Source organism: Styela clava, chromosome 7 (assembly GCF_964204865.1).
Source record: "Styela clava chromosome 7, kaStyClav1.hap1.2, whole genome shotgun sequence".
Lineage (NCBI taxonomy): Eukaryota > Metazoa > Chordata > Ascidiacea > Stolidobranchia > Styelidae > Styela > Styela clava.
The window spans coordinates 22,837,778-22,846,098 of record NC_135256.1 but is presented as its reverse complement, the minus strand read 5'-3'; positions in this window follow the sequence as shown (position 1 = coordinate 22,846,098).

Sequence of the window (8,321 nt, the reverse complement as noted above, 5' to 3'; positions counted from 1 at the left end):
AGAGAAAAAGGGGATAACGATAGTCTTCATAAGATCAGAGAGCAACAGAAATAGCCAGAAACAACCGCAAATACAAAAACAATAGCAAATATTGATTTGTTCCCTAAACACTCAACTAGGAGTAATCGAACCTGTCCCTATCGGTCACATGGTGCCACGAAATGGTTATATGCGCAAAGAAAAATGGTAAGCCTCGACGAACTGTTGATCTACAGCCCCTGAACAAGTTTGCTAGTCGCGAAACACATCACACTTCATCACTTTTCTACCAAGCTCACCAGGTACCTCGTAACAAAAAGAATACAGTTTTCGATGCTTGGAGCGGCTACCATAGCCTACCCCTACACAAAGATGACCGCCATCTAACAAGTTTCATCACACCTTGGGGCAGATACCGTTACAAAACAGCCCCACAGGGATATATTGCATCTGGCGATGCCTACAGCAGACGTTTTGACAAAATCGCCTCTGATATTTCTGACAAATCGAAGTGTATCGATGACACATTATTATGGTCGGACAGCATTGAAAAAGCATTTTTCCAAGCTGTTCAGTGGCTCGAGCTTAACCGATGCCCGGTCCTGGTTTGGCATGGTGAACCAGGTATCATACGCTTTTGCATCAGATAAAAAGATGTTACCATTCCGTCAATAGCTCCAGCCGTCGACCAAATTTGTCTGGACGGAAGAACTCAACCAGCTCTTCGAGGAATCGAAAAAAACAATCATCAGAGAAATTGAATCGAAATCTATGACAAAGATAGACCCACATGCCTAACCACTGATTTTAGCAAAACCGGGATAGGATTCCGGCTTCTTCAAAAACACTGTTCATGTCCCACACAAAACCCATTCTGCTGCAAATCAGAATGGAAAATAACACTTGTCGGTATCACGCTATGCGTCAGTAGAAGGCGAGGCCCTAGCTGTTGTTGACGCCCTTGAGAGAGCGCGCTATTTTGTTCTTGGGTGCGAGAACCTTACAGTTGCTGTTGATCACAAACCACTCTTGAAAATATTTGGAGAAAGATCATTGGAGAACATTTCAAACCCTCACCTAATGAACTTAAAAGAAAAGTTGCTACGCTATCATTTCAAAATGATACACGTTCCAGGCCTAAAAAACCTAGCGGCTGACAGCATGTCAAGACATCCAGTTGGTAAAGCAACAAAGATGACATTGATTGATGACATATCTGCATTAGATAACGCAATCGAGCATTCTAATGATCATAATTCGATACCCTTTCTACCTGGCTCTTTCATTGCTAACATCTGCATATCTAATGAATCAGAGAAGTTTCTCACATCCTGCGAAAATGCCACCACAATCCATGCTCTCAACAGCCTACAATCAGTTACATGGGACGACGTAAAAGTAGCCACTAATAGCACCCCAGGCATGTCAAAACTCATGACTATGATCAAAGATGGCATCCCAGAATTCCGTATGAACTCCCCGTGGAACTACGCGAAAATCATAGATTTCGTAACGACCTCCACACTTACGACGGGATAATACTCTACAACAGGGGTGGGCAACCCCTGGCACGCGTGCCAAAATTGACTACAAAGAATTATATTATGACGTAACAAAAGAGTGAGGTCCCGAGAAATTTTGTCGAGAAGACCGCAGCATTCATTTGGCTACATTCTTACGTAATATAGTTCGTCTGTGCTGCCCTTTTTCTTCATTTCTGCCTGATTTATGAAGTATAGCTCATGTTGGTTAGAGTTACCATTTGCTACCTTACTGTTATAAATTGATTTCGAAAGAACTATAAGCGATTAGGGAAGGGAATACAAGATAGAGCGTTATCCAGGCTTCAACCTTATAACAACCCTGGTCTACACGAATAGCCACGAATAACTTCACACAGGCCTAATACCTTGCCAAATCAAGATCTACCACTTCAGTCATTAAGACACACGAAAACCGACTAATGACAGAAATTTAAAATAATTTGCAATTATTGATATTGCAAAATTGTGTCAAACATTTATTTGTCACAATGCTCATTCATATATCAGTCTTTGTCTAAACTGGAACGCTATCCAAAAACTTGGGAGCGCATAGTGAATTATCAGTAGCATTATGCATTTCTTTTTGTATATATATTTATTGGTATTCGTTATTCACCATATACTTTCTGTTCATACATTGTTTACTGATAGCCTAATAAACAAATAGTGATTTATACTTATCTAGTTATAGTCGTCAAACATCATAACTTTACTTGAAGCAAAGATAAAAAATATTCCGTAAGAGAAATATTGTCAGACAAGCCAACTCAATTTGAAAACCTGCATACATTTTGTGATTTTCATTCAATGCTTCGGTAAGATTATGGGTTGATGCGACAGAATGTGCAAAGAAGTTGACAAAATAACAATAGTAAATTACCTTAGATAATTAGGTCCTCATAATTAGCGCCTATATAAACAGACAGGAGTTATTTGCATTCATGTCAAATAGCTATGAGGCGAATTTTATCCTATAATAGACGATGCCCACAATGAACGAATTCATGAATATAAATTTCGAAAATCGAATGAGGCCGCAAAATGTAAAACACTGACCAGGTGAGCTACTGGTGCGATCATTTTTTTTTCAATTTTCATGATATCCAAAGGTGAAGAATTAGCCTTGGTGTTTCCGGCGGAACCTTATACATGCATGAGAATCAAATATTTCACTTTGGCCATTCATTTGCGTCCCATATTCAGATAATAAACATATATAGAATGGCCTTTAAATTTTTAGCAATTTTATCTATGCTCGATCAAGATTCGTCTGAATATAGAGGTTTCATCTGCGTCCGAGGATATTTTACTGATGCAATAATGGCACAATCTGAACTCAAGCTGTGAACAACCAAATGCGCAATTGCGCAATTTACCTTACGCAAAGCGTTACGCACGAAACGTCGCGTGAACATTATCACGACAATTGCGTCGTCGCCCTTTGCGTTGTTACGCAAACTTGGCGTCAAAATGGTTGATCAATTTTGTTCACAAACCATTGGAATCGACAGCACAAATTCTGCAACAAAATGAGTTATGCGTAATTTAAGAAAGTCATCCGTATATCTCCTGATAGGTAATTGAGTATACTTTTCAAAATTTTATATAAATTGATGACACATTTCTAAAAAAGTTGTCAAATCTTACCAAAATACAAAAAATTAGTAGATGATGCCAGTTATAAATAAAAGACTAGATTAGCTTTTATAAGACATATTACATACCATCTGATATCTATTGGTTTAGAAGTTACATTGATTTAAAATTAGGGATATTACAAATTTTTAACGCGTCGAATTGATGAGACGCCGTGGGATGTCAGGGTGAGAGAGTAGCGTCGTTCTGGGGATTCAGAGTTCAAGGAGTTAATATACCGCACTAATCTGCACCAGTCTCTCTCGAATTTGGCCAGTACAAGGTTAGAAAGAGGCCATTTAGTAGCAAGAATACCGTTTATCAGACTTACCAAAAAACGCCTAAAATCAAGATGATCGTACACAAAATCATCTTCATCCACAAATATTTTGCTATATGGCGCATATTCATCAAACTTCAAAAATATGTGTTTTTATGTTGTTTACAGTCGGTTCATGTTCAAGAAGTCGGCAATTGCTTGTTTTAACTTGTGGTTGTATCGCGCGAAATATTTGTAGTATTATCAAAAACATAAAACTAAATCTCTCAACATGCGACTGCGACTAATGATTCAACGTGTTACTTCAATACAAACTCAAACCAGAAGTTGAGCTAATATCTGTGTTTTTATCTATACTAATTTTATTACATTTAATTGGAAATACATAGCATACTAATATATACCTATTTTGAGTTTTAAACTGCACCAGAGTATAAACTTTGTATTCATGATTTGAATATATTTTAACGCTCCAGATAATGAATATATTTGAGAGGGTAATATTAGCCATCAATTTAATTCTTTGGTATTATTGTCTAAGTTATCAACATAAACACATTTGGAGAAATGCAATTTCACAATTTCCCATCCATTCCCTATTTCAATCATTTTGTTGAAGACTCGCAACAAATCTTGTGCTGTCAGGTGCCGATTGCGCATTTGTAACCAAACACTTCTCGAGCTTGCTTCGATATCATTGTTAATAAGATTTCCCGTGTATATTATATAATTTTCGTAATCATTATGCATAGAACACATCAGCGTCGGAAAATCCTCTGCGACTTTTTCATCAGTTGTTTGCTGTTCCGACGAAGATGCGTCGATGTCTTTTGTTAATTCACTTTCAAACCTGTTCCGATCACCATTCAAAATTCGATATCTGTTGTCTCCTATATAAACCTGTTCCGATCACCATTCATAATTCGATATCTGTTGTCTCCTATATAATCAGAGATTGGGGGAATCTTTTTAAATCTTATCTTTTCGATATTGTTATCTAACTGATAAAAGAATCTACCACGTTCGGTTGATTTATATTCGTTCGCTGCAACACACCCTGAGATGGTGTCGATCCTTAGGTTAGCATTCAGAACATCGAACCATTTACCGTCCAATCTGCCCCAGTTTATCTGATACGCAGTATCATGTCCCTGAACACTTTCCTCATTGCCATACGTTGCTTTTCTTACAAAAAAAAATACAAAGCCCTGTGTTACTTCAAGACAAACTCACCCCGAATTCGAGCAAATAGCTGTGATTTACTTATATCCGTTTCATTACATTCACATGGAATATATATAGAGTTACCATATTTTAATGACTTCAAAGCGGGACGCCTCCAAAGACCAAAACCCGTGAGCTGTGATTTTTTTGACTTCACATTTTCTGATTTTACCACATAAGCCAACATTTAAAGCCATCCCGGCAGTCTTCATTGACCATATTGTAAACGAGAGTTCATGCGCATATTCTCTGTCTAAATATCGGGTTCAGTTCGAAAATAGCAAGGAATTGACTTTAACGAGACAAAATAATTTGAATTTAGATTTTTTTTATGTACAGCGAAAAGAAAAAGAATAAGAAAATTGCCTGCCGCTTTCAAGCAATGAGAATTTACTTATTATACTCTATATTACTGTTTACTAACGATACAAAATAATTCGAATTTAGAATTTTTTATGTACGCTTTCAAGCAATGATAATTTACTTATTCGCCCAACCATATTGTTCTGTAGATAACACCTTTTTTAAAAAGACGTTGTTCGATGTTACATTCTTGCGTACGACTTTTACGTCCTGCTGACTAGCAACCTCTTGACGTACAGGGATTACACGTAACAAATTGTACCAATGAACCGCCAACAATGTTAGCGGAAAACAAGGGAACAAACAAAACCGCCTTCAGTAAGTATAGGCTTCCGGCACGCTACACAGCAACAACAGTACCAAGAACATGCTAATTGGTAATGTTCGTGTATTATGCTGACTTAACGCCAAACCGGAACTTTTGGCTGAACGGTCGGGACGCCGGGACAAGACGTGAAAAAGTGGGAATGTCCCGCTTAAAACGGGACGTAAGCCTAAATATAAAGCATATATATATACAGGGTGTCTCAAAGTAAGTATACACTTTTAATTATGATTTTCTTTTCAGGTACTCATCATAGAGCGTTCATTTCATCAGGAAACATCCTAAAAGTAAAATTTAGATATTGTTTGCATTTTTCAACAACCCACAGAATAACAAGGAGATTGACCCAAGAAATGAGGTGAAAAATTGCTGTTTGGCAAGAAGCATATAAATTAGGAAGGCAAAGTATTATTAACTAAGAAATTCTCTAGCGACACACATCTTTTCACCAAAATGCTTTTAAAAACGTCTGTCAAGTGTTCCACTTGTGGGACACATTCGGACAGGCCCTGGGGACATTCAAAAAGAACAAAAAACAATGATGTAATATTTAAAATAAATCCGGCATTTATATATTACCAAGAAAAATTTCTAATTCCGGCCAAAGGCAAGTTATTTACTTTTTCGAACCTGCATCAAAACAAATTGAATCTGGTTTACATTTCATATTGAGCTATGGGTCAAAAGGTAACCTAATAGTGCTCAAAACATAACGCATTTCTAGACTTCCAAGCTCTTGATGAATCAAAAACTGTCGAATTGTGCCCAGTGGAGCATGTCCCACTAAACCCCGGTCCATTGTTTCCCACAGGGAACAAATATTTTCAGACTACCCCACGTCGAGATTAGGAATGCACATCGAAACGCCAACGTTTTGAATGTTTTACAGCGGACTGAAGCTGAAAAATATCAGACGTTGGTTTGTCATGTTGGAAAAGCTATGGTAGAAAAACAATAAAACTTCAATGCTAAAATTTTAGTTTCAAACCTCCAAACAAATTTTATCCCATAACTTACGTCGCTCACAGCCGTTGTCCGTTTGCGAGGACGTTGTAACTCAACGAAGGGCGGATTCAAAAATTGAACCGCAGACCTGATTTCGGGTATAGTATGAGTGTGAGAGTTGATTTTCTGTTGTGCCCCGTGGCCCACCTTCCCTTACTTACTTTGAGGCACCCTGTATAATATATATATCAAGTATTTAACTACTCATCAAAGATAAAAGTTGACTTGAATATATTTTAACACTCCACTGAATATTTTAGAGAGAGTAATGTCATACAACACATCGTTCTTCGGAAAAAATTTATTATTAAAAAATTTATTACTCATTTATATATCAGTCTTTGTCTAAACTGGAACGCTATCCAAAAACTTGGGAGCGCATAGTGAATTATCAGTAGCATTATGCATTTCTTTTTGTATATATATTTATTGGTATTCGTTATTCACCATATACTTTCTGTTCATACATTGTTTACTGATAGCCTAATAAACAAATAGTGATTTATACTTATCTAGTTATAGTCGTCAAACATCATAACTTTACTTGAAGCAAAGATAAAAAATATTCCGTAAGAGAAATATTGTCAGACAAGCCAACTCAATTTGAAAACCTGCATACATTTTGTGATTTTCATTCAATGCTTCGGTAAGAATATGGGTTGATGCGACAGAATGTGCAAAAAAGTTGACAAAATAACAACCAGGTGAGCTACTGGTGCGATCATGTCTTTCAGGTTCGCATTTTTTTTTTCAATTTTCATGATATCCAAAGGTGAAGAATTAGCATTGGTGTTTCCGGCGGAACCTTATACATGCATGAGAATCAAATATTTCACTTCGGCCATTCATTTGCGTCCCATATTCAGATAATAAACATATATAGAATGGCCTTTAAATTTTTAGCAATTTTATCTATGTTCGATCAAGATTCGTCTGAATATAGAGGTTTCATCTGCGTCCGAGGATATTTTACTGATGCAATAATGGCACAATCTGAACTCAAGCTGTGAACAACCAAATGCGCAATTGCGCAATTTACCTTACGCAAAGCGTTACGCACGAAACGTCGCGTGAACATTATCACGACAATTGCGTCGTCGCCCTTTGCGTTGTTACGCAAACTTGGCGTCAAAATGGTTGATCAATTTTGTTCACAAACCATTGGAATCGATAGCACAAATTCTGCAACAAAATGAGTTATGCGTAATTTAAGAAAGTCATCCGTATATCTCCTGATAGGTAATTGAGTATACTTTTCAAAATTTTATATAAATTGATGACACATTTCTAAAAAAGTTGTCAAATCTTACCAAAATACAAAAAATTAGTAGATGATGCCAGTTATAAATAAAAGACTAGATTAGCTTTTATAAGACATATTACATACCATCTGATATTTATTGGTTTAGAAGTTACATTGATTTAAAATTAGGGATATTACAAATTTTTAACGCGTCGAATTGATGAGACGCCGTGGGATGTCAGGGTGAGAGAGTAGCGTCGTTCTGGGGATTCAGAGTTCAAGGAGTTAATATACCGCACTAATCTGCACCAGTCTCTCTCGAATTTGGCCAGTACAAGGTTAGAAAGAGGCCATTTAGTAGCAAGAATACCGTTTATCAGACTTACCAAAAAATGCCTAAAATCAAGATGATCGTACACAAAATCATCTTCATCCACAAATATTTTGCTATATGGCGCATATTCATCAAACTTCAAAGATATGTGTTTTTATGTTGTTTACAGTCGGTTCATGTTCAAGAAGTCGGCAATTGCTTGTTTTAACTTGTGGTTGTATCGCGCGAAATATTTGTAGTATTATCAAAAACATAAAACTAAATCTCTCAACATGCGACTGCGACTAATGATTCAACGTGTTACTTCAATACAAACTCAAACCAGAAGTTGAGCTAATATCTGTGTTTTTATCTATACTAATTTTATTACATTTAATTGGAAATACATA